Below are 21,332 nucleotides of genomic sequence, written 5' to 3'. Positions count from 1 at the left end.
GTTGAAAAATGGGCCTTACTGGTTGCTGCCCAAGTAGTGTTGCTTCTAAACAAAGACTACTTTAAAGAGAAGCAAACCTTCTGTTCTGTCTCTCTGTCTTACAAAACTTGTGTGCGTCACAATATTCATTTCCCATCACCCCTAGACTCTGTTGTCTTGGTACCAGAGCTGGTTTCTGTGAAGCAGGATCTTGCTGTTATGTGACCTCTCTCTACAACCTGAAGAAGCTGAACTGTCACATTGTTTGGCAACCCATTTGGGCGTGCCCCATTCCTACATTTGCGTTTTGCTGAGGGAATGGTGTTTTTGTTTTAAAAAATAAAAATTATTTGCATTTTCAAAAACAGGAACGGAGAGCATATTTAACTGTTTGTCAGATCAGCCAGTTCAGCATACAGTGGTATCTCGGGGTAAGAACTTAATTCGTTCTGGAGGTCTGTTCTTAACCTGAAACTGTTCTTAACCTGAAGCACCACTTTAGCTAATGGGGCCTCCTGCTGCCACTGCGCCGCCGCCGCACCGCCGCTGCAGGATTTCTGTTCTCACCCTGAAGCAAAGTTCTTAACCCAAGGTACTATTTCTGGGTTAGTGGAGTCTGTAACCTGAAGCATATGTAACCTGAGGTACCACTGTATTCAAACATTTTACACTGCCATTCTTTGGTGGGTACTAGACTTCTTCTTGTCAGGGACTGGGCAGAGGAGGAATAGTGGAGACCACCTCCCCAGCCTGACCCTTCCAGAGAAGAATTATAACAGGAGTTTGAGGGAGGGTCACAGCTCAGAGGAAGATGAAGGGGAAAGTTGGGAAATAATGGGAGAGGAGGAAGAGGAGGAGGAGGAGGCAGGGCCAGAGCAGCTGGCTGACACATTATGACTAGAAAGCATTCCAGACCCACCATCTCCCAGAACCTGGCGAGCCTTGAAAGTAGGGGAGCAAATAATAATAATAATAATAATAATAATAATAATAATAATAATTTATTTATACCCCGCCCATCTGGCTGGGTTTCCCCAGCCACTCTGGGCGGCTTCCAACAAAACTCTAAAACACAATAACCTATTAAACATTAAAAGCTTCCCTAAACAGGGCTGCCTTTAGATGTCTTCTAAAAGTTTGGTAGTTATTTTTCTCTTTGACATCTGGTGGGAGGGCGTTTCACAGGGCGGGCGCCACTACCGAGAAGGCCCTCTGCCTGGTTCCCTGTAACTTGGCTTCTCGCAGCAAGGGAACCACCAGAAGGCCCTTGGCGCTGGACCTCAGTGTCCAGGCAGAACGATGGAGGCGGAGACACTCCTTCAGGTGTACTGGACCGAGGCCATTTAGGGCTTTAAAGGTCAGCACCAACACATTGAATTGTGCTTGGAAACGTACTGGGAGCCAGTGTAGGTCTTTCAAGACCGGTGTTATATGGTCTTGGGGGCCACTCCCAGTCACCAGTCTAGCTGCCGCATTCTGGATTAGTAGTAGTTTCCGAGCACATTGCAGTATTCTAAGTGAGAGATAAACAGAGCATGCACCACTCTGGTGAGGCAGTCCATGGGCAGGTAGGGTCTTAGTCTGTGTACCACATGGAGCTGATAAACAGCTGCCCTGGACACAGAATTGACCTGTGCCTCCATGGACAGCTGTGAGTCCAGAATGACTCCCAGGCTGCACACCTGGTCCTTCAGGGGCACAGTTACCCTATTCAGGACCAGGGAGTCCTCCACACCTGCCCTTCTCCTGTCCCCCAAAAGCAGTATTTCTGTCTTGTCAGGATTCAACCTCAATCTGATAGCCGCCATCCATCCCCTAACCACCTCCAGACACTCACACAGGGACCTTCACCGCCTTCACTGGTTCCGATTTGAAAGAGAGGTAGAACTGGGTATCATCTGCATACTGATGAACACCCAGCCCAAACCCCCTCATGATCTCTCCCAGTGGCTGCATGTAGATGTTGAAAAGCATGGGGGAGAGGATAGAACCCTGAGGCACCCCACAAGTCTGAACACGGGTCTGAACACTCACTCCCCCACTTTCTGAACACGGCCCAGGAGGAAGGAGCGGAACCACCGTATAACAGTGCCCCCAGCTCCCAGCCCCTCTAGACGTTCCAGAAGGATGTTATGGTTGATGGTGTCAAAAGCCGCTGAGAGATCCAGCAGAATTAGGACAGCTGTCACCTTTGTCCCTAGCGCGCCGGAGATAATCAACCAGTGCGACCAAGGCAGTTTCAGTCCCATGATGAGGCCTGAATCCCGACTGGAAGGGATCCAAATGGTCCGCTTCTTCCAGGCATGCCTGGAGTTGTTCAGCAACCACTTGCTCAATCACCTTTCTCAAGAATGGAAGATTTGAGACTGGGCGATAGTTGGCCATATTGGCAGCATCTAAAGATGATTTTTAAAGAAGCGGTTTGATAACCGCCTCTTTCAGCGGATCTGGGAAGGCTCCCTCACAGGCAAAGCCATTTTTCCTGTCAGTCTTAAACAATTCATTAATCTGATGTATCTGCAGCCAATCCATAACCAGATTTCTTCATTTCTCAGTTTTTGTTCCTGTCCTGTAAGATCTAAATTTTCACTGTAAATTAACTACTGCTTATCCATATTTGTTCTTTTCCTAGTTGTACCTTCCACTGGGTTGCGCTGAGGGAAGGGATTGAGCACTGAGATGTTCATAATAGTGTAAGGAATCTAGAAATTCACTTTCAGATCAAGTTCTATTAGGGTGACACCAGAGATTCATGTGCAACCCAAGATTCTGTTCTCAGGCAAAAACATCTGAACTACTTCTTACAGTAAACCTAGGGCTGGAGATTGAAATCCTCCTTTCTATACATATTCTGGTCATCTTAACTATGATTTTGGAAAAGTTACTCCAAGAATAATCACAAAGTCAGTACTTACAGATGACAGCAATACAGGATTCCAAGTATACTGCAGAATGCAAACTGGAATGCTTTGTTTTAAGGGAGAGCACAGACTTAGCGGACAGTTAATAACTGGTTAGAGAACAGGAAACAGGAGTTGTCTCCTAAAGGATGGAGGTACAATGATACTTACCCCCTTGGAACTGTGTTTGGATTTGAATACGTGCTCTGGAAAGTTTAAAATAAATGGGATAAAGTATGTCCAAGATGCATCACTTACTTTCTCCCATAAAGCTTCCCTCTCATAAAATACATGATCAGAAATTAATGAGAAACTTTGAAGTTTCACTGCTTTTGATCAGAAAGAATTATTTTGTTTCTATTCAAATACCATCCAACAACAATAGTTTTCTGGGTAGTTTACACCACAAAGGAGGCAGTAAAACATAAAACTATAGCAATGTGTAAGCCTAAAATCTAAAATAGTATATAATTAGCAACAGAATAAAACAACAGATTAAAATCAGATTAAAAACCAGCAATGCGTTTAAGCATGTGCTGAACTCCCTGGTTAATAACAGTGTTAAGTTTTAGAAATCTAGACAAACGTGTTTCTCACTAAGGTGTGTCCAGAAGCAATAAGCTATGGGAGCTTACTGCATCACAAATCTCTTGGAGTGCAGAGAACCGAATGTGCAGTTATGCCAATTGTGTAGGTGAGGCAAGAAAGAAGAGTCTCAGACCCAGTCCTGCCTCTGCTAACAATCAAGTCCAGCTGGTGTCAGTGACCTGACATTTGATGTCTCTTGGACACTCTGTATTTTGCCCTGATAGAGAATAATTTGTGTGTGATGCAGAGGCTGTGATATGAGAACAGCTCGAGCAACCTTTGTACCGTATTGGCCTCACTATTTTTTCCCAAATTCCAACCCGACCGTGAAAAGTTAAAGTGTGGCTTAAATTAATGACCTTGCAAAAATGGGATTTTATGATATTACTGCTGAAACAGACATACGGTGAAATGGAACAAAAAATGTTTTACTGCCAATTTGTGAGCTTGGGACTGTTCATTTGCCATTTACGGGTGTGAGTGTGCCTCCAGAACTTTAGCAATTGAATAGCGATTTGCCTTGATAACTTTCACCCTGTAACCCAGTTTTAAGTGAGTGGCTTATATTTGGTTATTGTCTTTTTAACCCCCCCCCCCGAATTTTAAAAGTGAGGCTTATTTGCGGCTGCGGCTTATATTTGGGCCAAAATGGTACATTCTCTGCTGGAATGCACACTCTGCTTTGTGCACATTGCTCAGACCAGTTTTGAAACTGTGTTTGGACCATTCTTCCTTCAACTCTTTAAACATCTTCTGGAAACTACCATCCAAGTAGGACTGGAACCACTGCAAGACAGTGGCATCTACCAGCAGGCTGTGGGAGTGGGAATAGCCGCCCACACAGAGAACGCCCCTAGCTGCCTGCCGCCCACGCAGTGAGGGGGGGGGCGCTGCTTGCCACCCGTGTGGCGAGCTTCCCTAGCCGCCTGCTGCACGGGAGGGAGCCGCTAGCCACCAGTGGCAGCATCATCCCTAGTGGCTCACCGCCTGCACAGCGAGCGGGAGGTGGGGTGGCAATGTCACCTGCCCTCATGGCTGACACCTGGTGCGCACTGCACACCCACACCCGACTTCCTCCGCCAGTGCACCTACCCTCAACTAGGGCAGCTGCCCCAGAAGGATACCATGGTCAACGGCATGGAAAGCTGCCAAAAGGTTGAGGAAAATTCACAGGGACATATTTCCCATGTCTCTTTCGTGAGAGAGGTAATCCTACAGAGCGACCAAAGCTGTCTTTGCACTAAAACCAGGCCTAAACCCCAATGGATCTAGAAAATCAGTTTCTTCCAAGAGCAATGGATCTGATCTGCATCCACCCACTCAAGAACTTTGCCCAAGAAGGGAAGCTTTGCAACTGGCTCAAAATTACGGTACTAAGTTTTTCCAAATTCAGGGAGGGTTTTGCCACTGCCTCCTTCAACCAGGCAGGGAGCACCCTCTCTTGCCAGGAGGTGTGAATCATTTCCCAAGCCCAGCCAGCTGTCCCCTCCCTGCTAGTTTTTATCAGCCAAGGGGGGGCAAGTGGTTACCCTGACTGATCCAAGCACATCCTTGAGCCTTACTAACTGAAACTCATCCAATATAACAGGAGTAGACAGTGCTCTGGACACCTCTCAAGATTCATCTGTGTAGTCAATGTCCCAGCAGATACAAGAAATTTTATCTTCAAAATGCTTTGCAAACAAGTCACAGTGAACTACCATTGGTTCTGTCACCTCCTTTGGGCCAGACAGAAAAGCTCTGCTGGACAGCACAATAAAAATACACTGGAGGCACTGCCTTCACTGCCACTAGGGAGGCTTGATGATGAGCTCCCCCCAGTGTTCAATGGAATTCAACTGGAATTTACTTGCATTCAAACCATCTCCCAGCTTGTTTCCTTGCCCCAAGCTCTGGAGTATACTAGAGAGCTAAATGGGCTTCATGAAGTGGGAGAGGGTGCTCAGGGGCAATCATGTCAACTGCCCAAGCCATTCTGATGTTCCAGAGGTTGGCCCAGGGCTTTGACAGGAGTGTCAGTTAAATCAGCCAGAAAATCCACCAGAACTATCAGGAAACCCATTGGATCCATCAGCCTCCGAGGCAGACCAACCTTACAGGTCTCCTGCCTCTGCAGAGGAGAAAAGGTGCTGAAAACTGAAATTTCAACACGAAGTGATCTGACCACGACAAGGTACTGATGTCAGTATCCTCCAATTTCAGATCAACCTGCAATGGGCAATCCTCCTCCTCTATAGGGGCACCTCACCTGTATTGCTATTTCAACACAGTCCACTCTGCCTAGAAATTCGGCATCTTGCCCAGCAGCTCAAAGTGTGGAAAGGTGGGCCACAAGCTGCTGTACCTTCTCTTCTATCAATAGAAGACCAACAATGGGGTACACCTGACCAGCACATCCTTGCATAATCTAACAAGGATGCTTGCTTACCATTACTGAAGTTGACAGTGAGGAACCTGGTATGCTTCTAGAAAACAATTCGCAAACCATTTACCCAGAGCTTCCTTGCCTCCTCCAAGCACTCTTTACTTCACTGCCTACTGTTTGTGAAATGTTGAGGCTGATCTATATCATGGTATATAATGCTTTTCCCAGCTGCTGCTCCAGTCACAACTCTGTTACTCACAAAGCACCCTCAGCCATCCAGTTGTGAAGGAGGGAGGAGGTGAAAAAACCTTCCCATTGTCTCAGGAATTAGGTAATTGCCATCTCAAAGGAATGGCCAGACTACCAGGAAAAACAACAACTTTCAAATTTCTGTTGTAGACCGTCTTTTCTGTGATGTAGGTATGATATTTGTGGGGGGTGGTCTTGGGCTACACCCCTTCTGTGATGGAGGGGTGGTCTGGAGCTCCAGGGCAGGGAATTTCAAAATGAATATATAAGGCCTTGTGCGCCATTGTTTGGGGTCCTCCTCCTCCTGCGTGTGGGAGAGCACCTTGTGGCAACAGTCTTTATTAAGATCAGGCTTACTAGCTGCTTTGCTTCTCAATATTCTCTGGTTGGTCTGTTATTTTTCTGTTATTTACCGATAGGACTCTACAAAAGGACTCTATATGGGCTCTTGGGAAAAGGAGCAGTGTTTGTTTTTTACTTATATCACCCACTTCACTGTACATCATTTTCTGTTCTTGCTTTCTTTTTGTCACTTAAAAGTTAAAGGCTATGGTTTGATCTCAGCAAGACAGTCAACATGATGACAAGCACATGCCTTTTGGGAAAACACAAGACCTTATGTTTACTTCCCTGTAAAGTTTCAAACACTTGTCCTCACCCCCAAAGTCTTTTTTGAGCCCACAGACTTAATATACACATTTTTCAGTTTCTTTTGTTAATCTCATATCAAAAGACTTTCACCTCCACCCCTCCATGGTTACTTATTTATTCATTTTTTGCTGCATATCCTTTTAATGCCACCCAAATCATTCTATACATTTACCACACTCTTTTAAACTGCTGCTCATATTTCTAACCCTACTTGGAAATTTGTTTGTTGTATCTTTTTAAATAATTGTCAAAAATCCCCACTCTACCCATATCCTTCTGTCATCTTGGACCCTTAACCTTGCTGTCATCTTTGCAAGTACTGCATAATCAATCAATTTATATTGCCATTCTTCTTTCTTTGGAATTTTTTTTTGTTCTTCCATTTCTGAGCATATAACATCCTGTCCACTCAAAAAAATTTTTTTCTTTCCAGTAGCACCTTAAAGACCAACTAAGTTAGTTCTTGGTATGAGCTTTCGTGTGCATGCACACTTCGTCAGATACACACAGATATCTGACGAAGTGTGCATGCACACGAAAGCTCATACCAAGAACTAACTTAGTTGGTCTTTAAGGTGCTACTGGAAAGAAAATTTTTGTTTTGTTTTGACTATGGCAGACCAACACGGCTACCTATCTGTAACATCCTGTCCACTGTGGTTGCATAAAGGAAGAGGCTAAGTGTCTTTTTAGGGATATCTCCATTAGTTATGCTTAGTTAAAAAAAAACCTCCAGTTTTTTGGCGGTCAGCCTTAGCATCTTTTAAAAATTCTGTATAGATCATTTTGCAATGCTCTTTAGCCTGTTTACAGGACCACCACATATGAATGAAGATCCCCTCTGTCTCTTGGTATTTCCAACATAATTTGGATTCTTTTTTGTACATTTTCATTACTTTAAAAGTAAAGGTAAAGGGACCCCTGACCATTTGGTTCACTCGTGGCCGACTCTGGGGTTGCAACGCTCATCTCGCTTTATTGGCCGAGGGAGCCGGCAAACAGCTTCCAGATCATGTGGCCAGCAGAACTAAGCTGCTTCTGGCGAACCAGAGCAGCACACAGAAATGCTATTTACCTTCCTGCTGGAGCGGTACCTATTTATCTACTTGCCTTTTGATGTGCTTTCGAACTGCTAGGTTGACAGGAGCAGGGACCGAGCAACGGGAGCTCACCCTGTCGCGGGGATTCGAACCGCCGACCTTCTGATTGGCAAGTCCTAGACTCTGTGGTTTAACCCACAGCACCACCCGCGTCCCCTTTCACTAAATTACTAGGGGTCAAATACAATCTACAAATCATTTGGGGGGGGGCATATTTTCCTTTAGAATATAGCATGCCGAGAAGTTCAGTGTTGTTTTCCATGGTATCTCCCACACTTCTATTTCTATATTATGGCCAGTGTCTATCATTCAATGTGTCATAGTTACCTTTATCATCTCATCCATTGTCTCCCATTCTAGCAATATTTTGTAATTTCTGTAAATTAATTTTTCATTCCTTCCTACTTTTTCAAATTCTGAACCTTCTTCAGAGAATCCTTTTTCTTTTTTAAATTTATCAATCAATTGGTGATATTGGAATCAGTCTGTAATCCATTATTAGATATTTTAATTTAGCTTTTCCTTCTTCAAATTCTATAATTTCTTGATAATGTGCAGCAGGTCCCCACCCCCCTATTTTTCTCCTTTACTAATACCGCTTCAACGGGGGATAGCCATCTTGGAGTTTTTTCCTCAAGATCTTTGTTTCTCATCCAAACTAGGTAAAATCTTTTTCTGCTCACATGGCTTCAGAACTTGAGTGCTCCAATTGGTCTTTACCAAAGGGGTCATGGACTTTGAAGACACTTGAACAGATTGCTGAAAAAGACGTACTATAGCATTATTGTAACACAGGTATGCGTGCCATCCAAACTGCAGGTAGAACCAGTCTAAGTCTAATAGATTATTATTTTTAAATTCCATCCAGTCCTTCAACCTGCAGCAACATGCTGCCTTGTAATAGAAGTAAAGGTCGGTAGAGCAAAACCACCACGTTCCTTCACATCCATTAGAATACATGGTTTCTTCTCTTGCCAGATAAATTTCATTATGTCTTTCTTCCAATGTTTGAAACAATTTACTTATCACCAGTAATGTTTGGAATGAGAACACCATTTTGGGAAGAATATTCATCTTAACCACTAAAATTCTTGTTGACAGATATTCTTGGTTCTGTGTTGGTCAAAATGCTCCATCACTACAGATAGTAGTAATGCTGTACACTCAAAGACTAGGAGATGAGGCTACCTGATGCATAGCCATCCCCTATGCTGAACCAGACGACTACAATAATTGGTGAATAGGACTCTTGTCTAGGAGCAAACTGCAAGTATGTAGAATAAAGTGATAAGATGTCTCAGGGCTGCCTTTTTGTTTTGGTTTGTGGATAAAAAAACTTTGGGGATGAGCGGGTTAAACACATGTTTAGAAGTTTACAGAACTTTAGTAAATAACTTCTAGGGGCAGAGTTGGAGCAGGGAAATGGGGCAAAGGTGATGCATCCATTCCTTGCCACATCTCCATTTGCAATCACTCCACTTCTGAAGCAGCTTTTTATCCAAAAGAGGGACCAGTAGGCCTGTGCATAAGTATGCATAAATCTGAACTTATGATATGGTTTATCTCTGTAGATCGTGGCATGGGTATAAGATTGACATAACAGACCCTCCATGATGAACTTTGGTGACCCTGTAACTTCCAGCTTCCTGAAAGGCATTTGGGCATATCCCACATTTGGGCATACCCACATCTCACCTAAAGATTAACATGTTGTTGTTTAGTCGTTTAGTCGTGTCCGACTCTTCGTGACCCCATGGACCAGAGCATGCCAGGCACTTCTGTCTTCCACAGTTTGGTCAAACTCATGCTAGTAGCTTCACGAACACTATCCAACCATCTCGTCCTCTGTCGTCCCCTTCTCCTTGTGCCCTCTATCTTTCCCAACATCAGGGTCTTTTCCAGGGAGTCTTCTCTTCTCATGAGGTGGCCAAAGTATTGGAGCCTCAGCTTCATGATCTGTCCTTCCAGTGAGCACTCAGGGCTGATTTCCTTAAGAATGGATACGTTTGATCTTCTTGCAGTCCATGGGACTCTCAAGAGTCTCCTCCAGCACCATAATTCAAAAGCATCAATTCTTCAGCAATCAGCCTTCTTTATGGTCCAGCTCTCACTTCCATACATCACTACTGGGAAAACCATAGCTTTAACTATACAGATCTTTGTTGACAAGGTGATGTCTCTACTTTTAAGATGCTGTCTAGGTTTGTCATTGCTTTTCTCCCAAGAAGAAGGAGTATTTTAATTTCGTGGCTGCTGTCACCATCTGCAGTGATCATAGAGCCCAAGAAGGTAAAATCTCTCACTGCCTCCATTTCCCCCCTTCTATTTGCCAGGAGGTGATGGGACCAGTTGCCATGATCTTCGTTTTTTTGATGTTGAGCTTCAGACCATATTTTGCGCTCTCCTCTTTCACCCTCATTAAAAGGTTATTTAATTCCTCCTCACTTTCTCCCATCAAGGTTGTGTCATCTGCATATCTGAAGTTGTTGTTATTTCTTCCAGCAATCTTAATTCCGGCTAGGGATTCATCCAGCCCAGCCTTTCGCATGATGAATTCTGCATATGTTAAATAAGCAGGGAGACAATATACAGCCTTGTCGTACTCCTTTCCCAATTTTGAACCAATCAGTTGTTCCATCTCCAGTTCTAACTCTTGTCCCACATAGAGATTTCTCAGGAGACAGATGAGGTGATCAGGCACTCCCATTTCTTTAAGAACTTGCCATAGTTTGCTGTGGTCGACACAGTCAAAGGCTTTTGCATAGTCAATGAAGCAGAAGTAGATGTCTTTCTGGAACTCTCTAGCTTTCTCCATAATCCAGCACATGTTTGCAATTTGGTCTCTGGTTCCTCTGCCTCTTCTAAATCCAGCTTGCACTTCTGGGAGTTGCACTTCAGTCCACATACTGCTTGAGCCTTCCTTGTAGAATTTTAAGCATAACCTTGCTAGCATGTGAAATTAGTGCAATTGTGCGGTAGTTGGAGCATTCTTTGGTACTGCCCTTCTTTGGGATTGGGATGTAGACTGATCTTCTCCAATCCTCTGGCCACTGCTGAGTTTTCCAAACTTGCTGGCATATTGAGTGTAGCCCCCTAATAGCATCATCTTTTAAAATTTTAAATAGTTCAGCTGGAATACCATCACTTCCACTGGCCTTGTTATTTGCAGTGCTTTCTAAGGCCCATTTGACTTCACTCTCCAGGATGTCTGGCTCAAGGTCAGCAACCACACTACCTGGGGTGTACGAGACATCCATATCTTTCTGGTATAATTCCTCTGTGTATTCTTGCCACCTCTTCTTGATGTCTTCTGCTTCTGTTAGGTCCTTACCACTTTTGTCCTTTATTATGGTAATCTTTGTATGAAATGTTCCTTTCATATCTCCAATTTTCTTGAACAGATCTCTGGTTCTTCCCGTTCTGTTGTTTTCCTCTATTTCTTTGCATTGCTCGTTTAAGAAGGCCTTCTTGTCTCTCCTTGCTATTTTTTGGAAATCTGAATTCAATTTCCTGTATCTTTCACTATCTCCCTCGCATTTTGCTTGCCTTCTCTCCCCCGCTATTTGTAAGGCCTCGTTGGACAGCCACTTTGCTTTCTTGCATTTCCTTTTCATTGAGATGGTTTTCATTGCTGCCTCCTGTATAATGTTGTGAGCCTCCATGCATAGTTCTTCAGGTACTCTGTCCACCAAATCTAAATCCTTAAACCTGTTCCTCACTTCCACTGTGTATTCATAAGGGATTTGACTTAGATTGTATCTTACCGGCCCAGTGCTTTTTCCTACTTTCTTCAGTTTAAGATTGAATTTTGCTATAAGAAGCTGATGATCTGAGCCACAGTCAGCTCCAGGTCTTGTTTTTGCTGACTGTATTGAGCTTCTCCATCTTTGGCTGCAGAGAATATAATCAATTTGATTTTGATGCTGCCCATCTGGTGATGTCCATATGTAGAGTCGTCTTTTGTGTTGTTGGAAAAGAGTGTTTGTGATGACTAGCTTGTTCTCTTGACAGAATTCTATTAGCTTTTGCCCTGCTTCGTTTTGATGTCCAAGGCCAAACTTGCTAGCTGTTCCTTTTATCTCTTGACTCCCTACTTTAGCATTCCAATCCCCTATAATGAGAAGAACATCCTTCTTTGGTGTCATTTCTAGAAGGTGTTGTAAGTCTTCATAGAATTGGTCAATTTCAGTTTCTTCAGCACCAGTAGTTGGTGCATAAACTTAATTACTGTGATGTTAAAAGGTGTACCTTGGATTCGTACCGAGATCCTTCTATCATTTTTGAGATTGCATCCCAGTACAGCTTTCGCCACTCTTTTGTTGACTATGAGGGCCACTCCATTTCTTTTACGGGTTTCTTGCCCACAGTAGTAGATATGATGGTCCTCCAAACTGAATTCGCCCAGTCCCATCCATTTTAGTTAACTGATGCCCAGGATGTCAATATTTATTCTTGCCATCTCATTTTTGACCACATCCAACTTACCCAGGTTCATGGTTCTTACATTCCAGATTCCTATGCAATATTTTTCTTTACAGCATTGGACTTTCCTTTCGCTTCCAGGCATATCCGCAACTGAGCGTCCTTTCGGCTTTGGCCCAGCTGCTTCATCAGCTCTGAATCTACTTGTATTTGTCCTCCGCTCTTCCTCAGTAGCATGTTGGATGCCGTCATAACTTTTATATGCCTGTTGTCTTTGTCCATGGAGGTTTCTTGGCAGGGATACTGGAGTGGCTTGCCGGTTCCTCCTCCAGGTGGATCACGTTTGGTCAAAACTCTCCACTATGATCTGTCTATCTTGGGTGCCCTGCTCGGCATAGTTCATAGCTTCTCTGAGTTATTCAAGCCCCTTCACCATGGCAAGGCAGTGATCCATGAAGGGGAAATATTAACATATGCAAAGTTAGATACAATGTACAGGGTGCTCAGCTCCAATGGGATCTATCCTCCCAAGGGTAAAGTAATCACTGAAGACAGAGAGCAGACAAAGAGATGGCCAGGTTCAGCTAATCTTCTCCCTATCACAAGTCTTTCATCCATTTGTTAGGCAAACAGGATGGCCAGTTTTCAGTCCTTTTCTCAAGGTGAGAAATGGGCAGGAACTCTGGATTTGCTAATCTCAAATCCCCTCCCTTCCCTACTAGTAGGCATTAGCAATGAATATTATTAAAACTCCAGATTTTCCAGTAGTTAGCTAGCTCTTCTAGCTCCAACTGGACAGCACTTATCCAGCACTCCCCAAGACTCAGCACACTTCTGGTATGTTTTAAGGACATGTATACTCCCCCCCCCCCCACTTCTAGTCTGGGTTTACGGCAAAATTGTCATGCCCATATTTCTGTACGCCTTTTTAAATGGTTTAAGGGACTCTTTTATTCTTTAATCAAGGTGTGTATGTATTGTAGCATTTGCTACCTGCTTAGATTGTAACTTTGCTGTCTGAAGTAGCATTTATATATATTCCGTTATTTCTATTTCATATAATAAACAAAGCTTTCTTTATTCCTTTCTGTGAGAGCTTTTTCTGGGCATTAGGTAAAGGGTTAACACACATCCATAACAAGCACACACAGTAACTTCAGCAAAAGATCCTTAATCTCTCAGCAGTGGGTATATGGACATACATGAGTATTGGCTGCACACAGCTGGGTCCAGGATCACACTTGTAACAGACTACCATTGCACCCTTGTGTGTAATGTGTAGCTCAGCACACAAGAGACCATGAAGAGAGGCCATCTACCATCTACCTTGTCAGTGCTCTGATACGGCTGTTCTCTGATTGCTCTCTGATTGACAGCAGTTGGGAAAATGCAGCCACACAGCTGTTGCAATCCAGTCTCTCCCCACCCAGACAAAATTGTAAACCAGGGGAGGCACCAGGCTAGATGCTCTTGACCCAGTGCTCCTAAAGTCAATCCTCCTGTTGTTCCTGTTGTTGTTTGTGCCCAGCCAGTTTGGGAGGAGGGAGAGAGAATGCAGCAACACTGGGAGAGGCAATAACATTCCTGCTGCAGGAATGTTGCTTGCTGAGCAAGCCTTCATCCTCCTGGCAGCTGTTCTGTTTGCTGCAAGTGGTGAGACAGGGTGAGTAGCAGAGGCCCTGCCCCCAAAATCCCCATTCATCCTTACTCAACATTCATCCTTAACTCATCCTTGTTAGGGATTACCCCTAAGAAGTGTGGTGCCTTCTGGGGCCATGTCCTACATGTCAAGTTCAATGTGTGTACTTCATTGTCACATAAAATAGCACCACACCTTACAAGGAAAAGTGAAAGCATCTAGAGCTTTTTGGTTTTCAAGAGATGACTAATAAGGAAAGTGATAGAAGTTCATGAAATTGTGCCTGGTTTGCTGAAATTGAAGCTATAAGTTCCTCCCTCTTTCATTATTATATTAAAATTTTAAGTGCCTTTAGGGGACCCTTTTGGGGCAATATAATAATAATAATTTATTATTTATACCCTGCCCATCTGGCTGGGTTTCCCCAGCCACTCTTCCAACTCTCCCCAGCCAGCTTCCAACAAAATATTAAAAATACAATAAAACAACAGACATTAAAAACTTCCCTAAACAGGGCTGCATTCAGATGTCTTCTAAAAGTCAGATAGTTGTTTATTTCCTTGACATCTGATGGAAGGGCGTTCCAAAGGGTGTGCACCACTACTGAGAAGGCCCTCTGCCTGCTTCCCTGTAACCTCACATCTCGCAGCGAGGAAACCGCCAAAGGCCCTCGGAGCTGAACCTCAGTGTCCGAGTTGAATGATGGGGGTGGAGACGCTCCTTCAGGTATACTGGGCCAAGGCCGTTTAGGGCTGAATCCTTATTGGAAGGGATTAAAATGATCCGCATCCGCCAGGCATGCCTAGAGTTGTTCCGCAACCACCTGCTCAATCTCCTTGCCCAAGAATGGAAGATTTGAGACTGGGCGATAGTTGGCTATATTGGCTGGATCCAAAGATGTTTTTTTAAGAAGCAGTTTAATAACTGCCTCTTTCAGTGGGTTTGGGAAGGTCCCTCACAGAGGGAAGCATTCACCACCTTGCGGAGCCCATCGCCCAGCCCTTCCCGGCTTACTTTTATGAGCCAGGATGGGCAAGGATCAAGGAGACAGGCGGTCGGTTTCACTCATCCAAGCAGCCTGTCCACATCCTCAGAGGCAACAGATCCCATGCAACTTGACCAGACAGGATTCTATCACTCTTCTGCCCCGGCTCTGCTCCCACGGTGGAGTCTACCTCTTTCTGAATCTGAGCGACTTTATCTGCAAAAATAAACTTGGGATCTTGGGTTCTTTACCAGGTTCCAATGGCAAAGGTGGTTCCATTAAATTGCAAACTGAAAGAGTCTCCTGCTGCTATTTTCTGCAGATGCAATAGAAGAGGTAAAGAAGGTCTTCTTCACTGTTTCTACCGCCACTTGGTAGGCTCAACGTTGAGCTCTAACCTGTGTCCAGGTTGAGTCAGAATGAGTCCCCTGTGTCCCTGTGTCAGAATGAGTCCCCCCTTCCCCCAGTGCTCTAGACATCTCAGCGATTGTTTCATCACCCTCAGCTCTGGGCAAAACCATGGGTCAAAGAGCAGCACACAATTAACTTTATCTAAACAATGGAATTTGAAGTCACACAATGATATTTATGGGCAGCAGATTCCAATCAGACAAAACAAAATGCCACGAACACTTAAGTTCTGAAATTATACTAATCCTATTGTTGATTCTTATTTGTTGTGCCATCTTAGCCTTCAGACCTCGTATCAGGTCCTGGCTGGATGATGAGGAGCCCAGGGATTGCTAGTGGGACACTGAGGACACGTCACAGGTTGAAGTGGGGGAGGAATGCTGTGGACATAGGGTATCTTGATTTCAGTAAGGCTTTTGACAAAGGCCCCCATGATATTCTTGCCAAGAAGCTGGTAAAACATGGGCTGAATGAGGTAACTGTAAGGTAGATTTGTAGCTGGTTGACTGAACCCCAAAAGCACTCACTAACATTCATCATCATCCTGGGAAAAAGTGACAAGAGCAGTGCTGAAGGATTCTGCCCTGGGCCCATAGTTGTTCAATGCCTTTCTAAACGACTTGAAGGTACTGCTCATACAACGTGCAGATGACACCAAAATGAAAGGACTAGCCAATGTAGGCATGTCCAAATTGAAGTAGGCTGTGATCTATGATCCAATATAAAAACTGGCAGTGATCCCTATCCAGGGATGGGTGCAGGGTGGGCGGGTGCTGGCTGCTTCCCCTGAGGGGGCAGGGATGGGTGCTGGCTGCTTCCCCCTAAAATGGCAGGGGTGGATGCAGGGGGGTGGGCGCACACCGCCTGCTTCCCCCGACAGTTCTACAGCCCTTTCAAACATTAAGCCACTGAGGTACAGTGGTACCTCAGGTTACATACGTGTCAGGGAACTGCCATCGGAACTAGAGGAGGAGGCGAGGCTCCACAGCGATGCTGGAGAGGGGCCAAGCAGGGAGAGAGGCAGGTCTCCGGCTGGGGAAGAAAATCAGCGCAACACCAGGGATAGAGGGGGGCCGATGGGGGAAGCAGAGAGGAGGCTCCAGGACTCTTCGCAGGAGACCAGCGGGGAGAGCACAGGTCCTCCGCTGCCCACACCCACCCTGCGCAGAAGACTTCCGCGCAGGGAAAGTAGGCGGCGACTTGGCGTCAAAGAACTTCTTTGCTGGAAGAGGTTCAAGAAACGCCCACTGACGGATTCTGCCAGCGACTGAACAGCCACGGAGTGGATGGCTGTCCAGAGAGAAACGGTTTAACCAGGCAACCTAGCCCAGAGCGGCGGTAACTTACGCACAAGCAACCCCTAAAGCCATTACAGCAATCCGTCAGTCCCTGAAGTTGCTTGTGCGCAGCGACAGGCAGGGGAGCATAATGAGTCAAACCGGAGAAGCCGGCGCCACGGAGCGAGCAGCTGGAGTGCAGAATCTGGTGGAGAGGAACCGAGATTTAGAGCAGCATGTGGCTCTGCTGACGGCGAGGCTGGACGAACGGAGGGCTCAGGATGCCAAGGTCAGACCCACCCCCATCGCAAGGAAGGTACCGGGGCTGGTGCACAAGTTTGGGGGGAAGCCCCAGGACTACAACGTGTTCCGAACGGAAATAGAGTACGCTTTGGAACTGCAGCATGATGACTTTGCGGATGATGGGGAGAGGGTGGCTTACATTGTGGGGCATCTGGAGGATGGGGCACGGGAATGGATCAGGCCCATAATGGCAACGCAAAATGCCTCCTTGAAAGACGTCAGGAAATTTTTTCAGGTGATGAATGCAATGTTTTCAAGCGAAGTGGAGCAAAATGTGGTTCGACAGCAATTGATGGGGTGCAAGCAGGGGAGCCAATCTGTTAGAGAGTACTGGTCGTGCTTTGCGATGTTAATCCATCGGCTTGGGTGGGATCTGGACGCTGAACCCATTCAGATGTTGTTTGAGGAGGGGTTGTCCCCAACGGTCAAGGATGAGCTTTCCCGCACGCCCCGCCCGCAGTCGATGGACCAGCTGACCAAGGCTGTGCTTGCGATTGGCGCAAGACAGGAAGCGTGGGCTCAGGAGAAGAGCAAAGGGAGAGGGGAATGTTGCCATGACTACCGCATTCCTGAAATACCGAGGCAGCCTTCCCAGCCGGCTGAGCCAATGGAAATAGATGGCGCGCGCAAGAGAGAGGTTTCAAACTCCACTGAAGGGCGCAAGAGGGAGGGAAAGGATTGGAAAACCCACAAGAAGTGTTTCCTCTGCCAACGGCCAGGACATTTTGCCAGGGTCTGCCCTCAAAGAAAGGCCTGGCAAGGGATGGTGGGAGCTGCTGGCTGTGAGGGGAAGGGGGAAATGGATCAGGACCAGGGAAACGGCCAAGCTTGGCTGCCAATCAGCGGGGGCAGCAGCCAAGCCAACAACCAATAGAAGTGCCCCAACCAGACCCTCCCAGGGCAGCGATAGCCATAGAAGTGGTGCTAGAACTCCCAAATGGGCACCCAGTCAAGGTGAAGGGGCTGCTGGATTCAGGCAGTTCCTGCAACTTCTTCAGCAAGAGCTTTGCTCTAGAACACCAACTCCACCTGCTGCCTCTGGATTTTCCCTTGCAAGTGACAACCATCGACGGCAGGGAACTTCTGGGAGGGGAGGTGATGCACCAGACCCCGCCAATGAGAATGAGGGTTTCCAGGCACAGAGACCATTGCCTTCCACGTAGCCACACTGTCAGGACCCCCAATAATACTGGGAATGAGCTGGCTGGCACTGCATGATCCAGTAGTGGCATGGCATCAGTGGTCAGTCACTTTGGGTCAGCTTACTGCTTGGAACACTGTATGGGGGGGAAACCCCAAGGATGACAGTGGCAAGGGTGGCTGGAGTGGCTGTGGAGCCAAAAGGGAAGGTGCCACCCCAATATGCTGACCTGCAGGAGGTCTTCAGCGAGAAGGAGGCGGATAGACTACCCCCCCATAGGCCCTTTGACTGCCAAATCAACTTACTACCAGGGGCTCAGCTGCCGGTGGGTAAACTGTATGCCATGTCGGACAGGGAGATGCAGGAGTTGCGGGAATTTATTGACAAGAACCTGAAAAGAGGTTTCATAAGAGAATCAAAGGCGGTGGGGGGCAGTCCGGTGTTCTTTGTGGACAAAAAGGATACTAATCAGCCCAGATTAGTCATAGATTTTAGGGCCTTGAACCTTGTATCAAAACCCGTGACGTTCCCAATGCCCAGGTTGACGACATTTTAACACGGGTGAGGCAGGGGAAAATCTTTACCAAGCTGGACCTCAGGGGAGCATACAATTTGATCAGGATGAAGGAGGGGGACAAATGGAAAACCACCATGTTCACCCCCCTAGGAGCCTTCGACTACTTAGTTATGCCCTTCGGATTACAGTCGGGCTCCGCCTGTTTTCAAGCTTTCATGCACCACGTGTTGGGGTCCCTGCTGTACAAAAACTGTGTAGCCTTCTTGGACAATGTCTTAATCTATTCTGACAATGAGAAGCAACATGTCAGAGACGTCAGGGAAGTGCTAAAGAGACTGCAGAAGCACCAGTTGTGGGTCAAGCTGGAAAAATGCCAATTTCACACAAGGGAGGTCGAGTTTCTGGGGTACAAGTTGTCAGACAAGGGCCTAGCTATGGACCCCAGCAAGGTGCAGGCGGTACTGGAATGGAAGGCCCCCAAGACCCGGAAGGACGTGCAGAGGTTCCTAGGGTTCAGCAACTTCTACAGGAAGTTCATCAAGAACTTCGGCCATTTAACCGCACCCATCACAGATTGTCTCAGTAGCAAAAAGAAGTTCGTCTGGACGGAAGAGGCCTAGCAATCCTTTGAAAGCCTGAAGAAAGCGTTCGCATCGGAAGAGCAGCTCCTGCACATGGATCTGGAGAAGCCCATGAGGCTAGAGACCGACGCGTCAGACCGGGCCATAGGAGCCGTACTTTTGCAACCAGGAACCCAGCAAGACTGGAGGCCGTGCGCCTTTTTCTCGAGGAAGCTGAACAAGTCGGAGCAGAACTACACGGTGTATGACCGCGAACTGCTAGCTATCTATGCAGCGTTTCGCCGATGGAGACATCTGTTAATAGGGGCGCGGCACAAGATCCAGGTTTGCACGGATCACAAGAACTTGGAGTACTGGAGGACTGCGCGAGTACTCAACCAGAGACAGATTCGATGGGCACAAGAGTTCTCCAAGTTTTCCTTCGAGATCCGGCATGTGCCGGGAGAGGAGAATGTTAGAGCCGATGCTCTCTCCCGGAAGCCGGAGTACATGGAAGGAGAGGGACCGCCGGAAGCCCGACACGTGTTCCCCGAGGACAGATGGGTGTGTGGGGGAGTGTTGGTTGGGAAACGAGAACTAGCCGGTCTCACCAGGGACGACGAGTTCGCCCAAACTAAAATCAGGGAACTACGGGAAGGAAGGGAAAACCATGGAGAGTTTGAGGAAAAGGAAGGGGTACTGTACTATAAGGGAGCGCTGTACGTACCGGGGGAGACCTTGAGGGGAAGGGTACTCAAACAACTCCACGACAACCCAACAGCGGGGCACTTTGGTCAGCACAAGACCATGCTGCTTGTCACCAGGCAGTTCTGGTGGCCAAGGGTAAGGGAAGATGTACGGGAGTACGTACGGGGGTGCGACCACTGCCAGAGGGCAAAGGGGGAGAGGGCGGCCCCTGCAGGGTTACTGGAACCCTTACCCACACCGGGAAGACCCTGGGAGGTGGTGTCCATAGATTTTATGACAGATTTGCCCAAATCAAGGGGGAAGACAGCAGTCATGGTAGTAGTCGATCTACTGACAAAAATGTGCCATTTCATAGCTTGCTCACATGCGGTGACGGCAGAGGAAACAGCCAGATTGTTTGTGGATCACATCTTCAGGTTGCATGGGCTCCCTCGAGGGTCATCTCAGATCGCAGGAAACAATTTACTTCAAGGTTCTGGAGGAAGCTCATGAGCTTGCTGCAGGTCGAGGTGGGCTTCTCGACGGCGAGTCACCCGGAAACCAACTGGCAAGCGGAACGAGTGAACAGTATACTCCAGCAATACCTACACTGCTACGTCAGCGAAAGACAGAACGATTGGGTAGAGAAACCAGCGCTGGCTGAATTTGCATACAATAATGCTGAACACGTGTCCACGGGAATGAGCCCGTTCATGGCCAATTATGGGTCTCACCCCAGGGCCTTCCCGGGGAGGGGGGAGGAAGGGTGGAGCGTACCTACAGCAGAGCAGTTTGTGGAAGAAATGGAGGCCTTGCACCAGCAACTCCAGATGAATTTGGAGAGGGCCAAGGAAATTTACAAGAGGCAGGCAGACAAGCACCGTCGGGAAGGGGAGACCATAAGGGTGGGAGACCGGGTGTGGTTGTCAACCCGAGGGTTACCCTTCAAGGGAGGGTGCAAAAAGTTGCAGCCGAGGCGGCTGAGACCTTTTGAGGTAACACAGCAGGTGAACCCCGTGGCATTCAGGCTCAAGCTGCCTGACAGCATGAAGTTACACCCGGTGTTCCATAGGTCCCTACTCTCTCCGTACAGGGAGGGGCGGGAATTCCCGGGATGGGAGGGAGAAGTCACCACATACCCGCAGGTAGAAGAGAGGGAACACCACAACCAAGCCACAGAAATACTCGATTCCAGGTGGCGAGGGCGCAAGGTAGAGTACTTGGTAGCTTGGGAGGGAGAACCCCGGTCAGAAGACACGTGGGTTCCCGCGGAGACAATCAATGACGGGTATCTAGTGGAAGAGTTCCACAGTCGGTTCCCACACAAACCAAAACCACCAGCGAGATTCTGGGAGGAGCAATTTGGCACCACTAACGACGAGGAGGACTTTGAGGGTTTTCCGGCCTCCGAAGAGGAGGGAGGAGAAGCGTCGGAGAAGCGTCGGAGAGGGAGGATTCAGACTGGGAGGCCCACCCCGCAGGGAGAGATCGGAGCGGGTGGGAAGCGGGTTTTGAATCCTCTGAGGATGGCGACAGCTCCTTCCGGGGATTCCCTGCA

The 21,332-nt window shown here is 47.0% G+C and overlaps 1 protein-coding gene across 2 annotated transcripts in view; it reads right to left on the bottom strand.

Annotated features, from left to right (window-relative positions):
* FAR2 (fatty acyl-CoA reductase 2) overlaps window positions 1-21,332 on the bottom strand; it is a 114,693-nt gene that overhangs the window by 53,240 nt on the left and 40,121 nt on the right. Inside the window, exon 1 of one of the 2 annotated variants that reach the window (XM_083615711.1) lies at window positions 2,895-2,956. The exons of the other annotated variant lie outside the window; for it this stretch is intronic. The gene's annotated coding sequence lies outside the window, so the exon portion shown is untranslated. Of the gene's footprint in view, window positions 1-2,894; window positions 2,957-21,332 lie in introns of those variants that run through there. 2 annotated transcript variants of the gene reach the window in all.

This window comes from Podarcis filfolensis (genome assembly GCF_964270895.1).
Source record: "Podarcis filfolensis genome assembly, chromosome: 5".
NCBI lineage: Eukaryota > Metazoa > Chordata > Lepidosauria > Squamata > Lacertidae > Podarcis > Podarcis filfolensis.
Note: the sequence above shows the minus strand (reverse complement) of the source record. Positions and strands in the feature narration are given on the sequence as shown.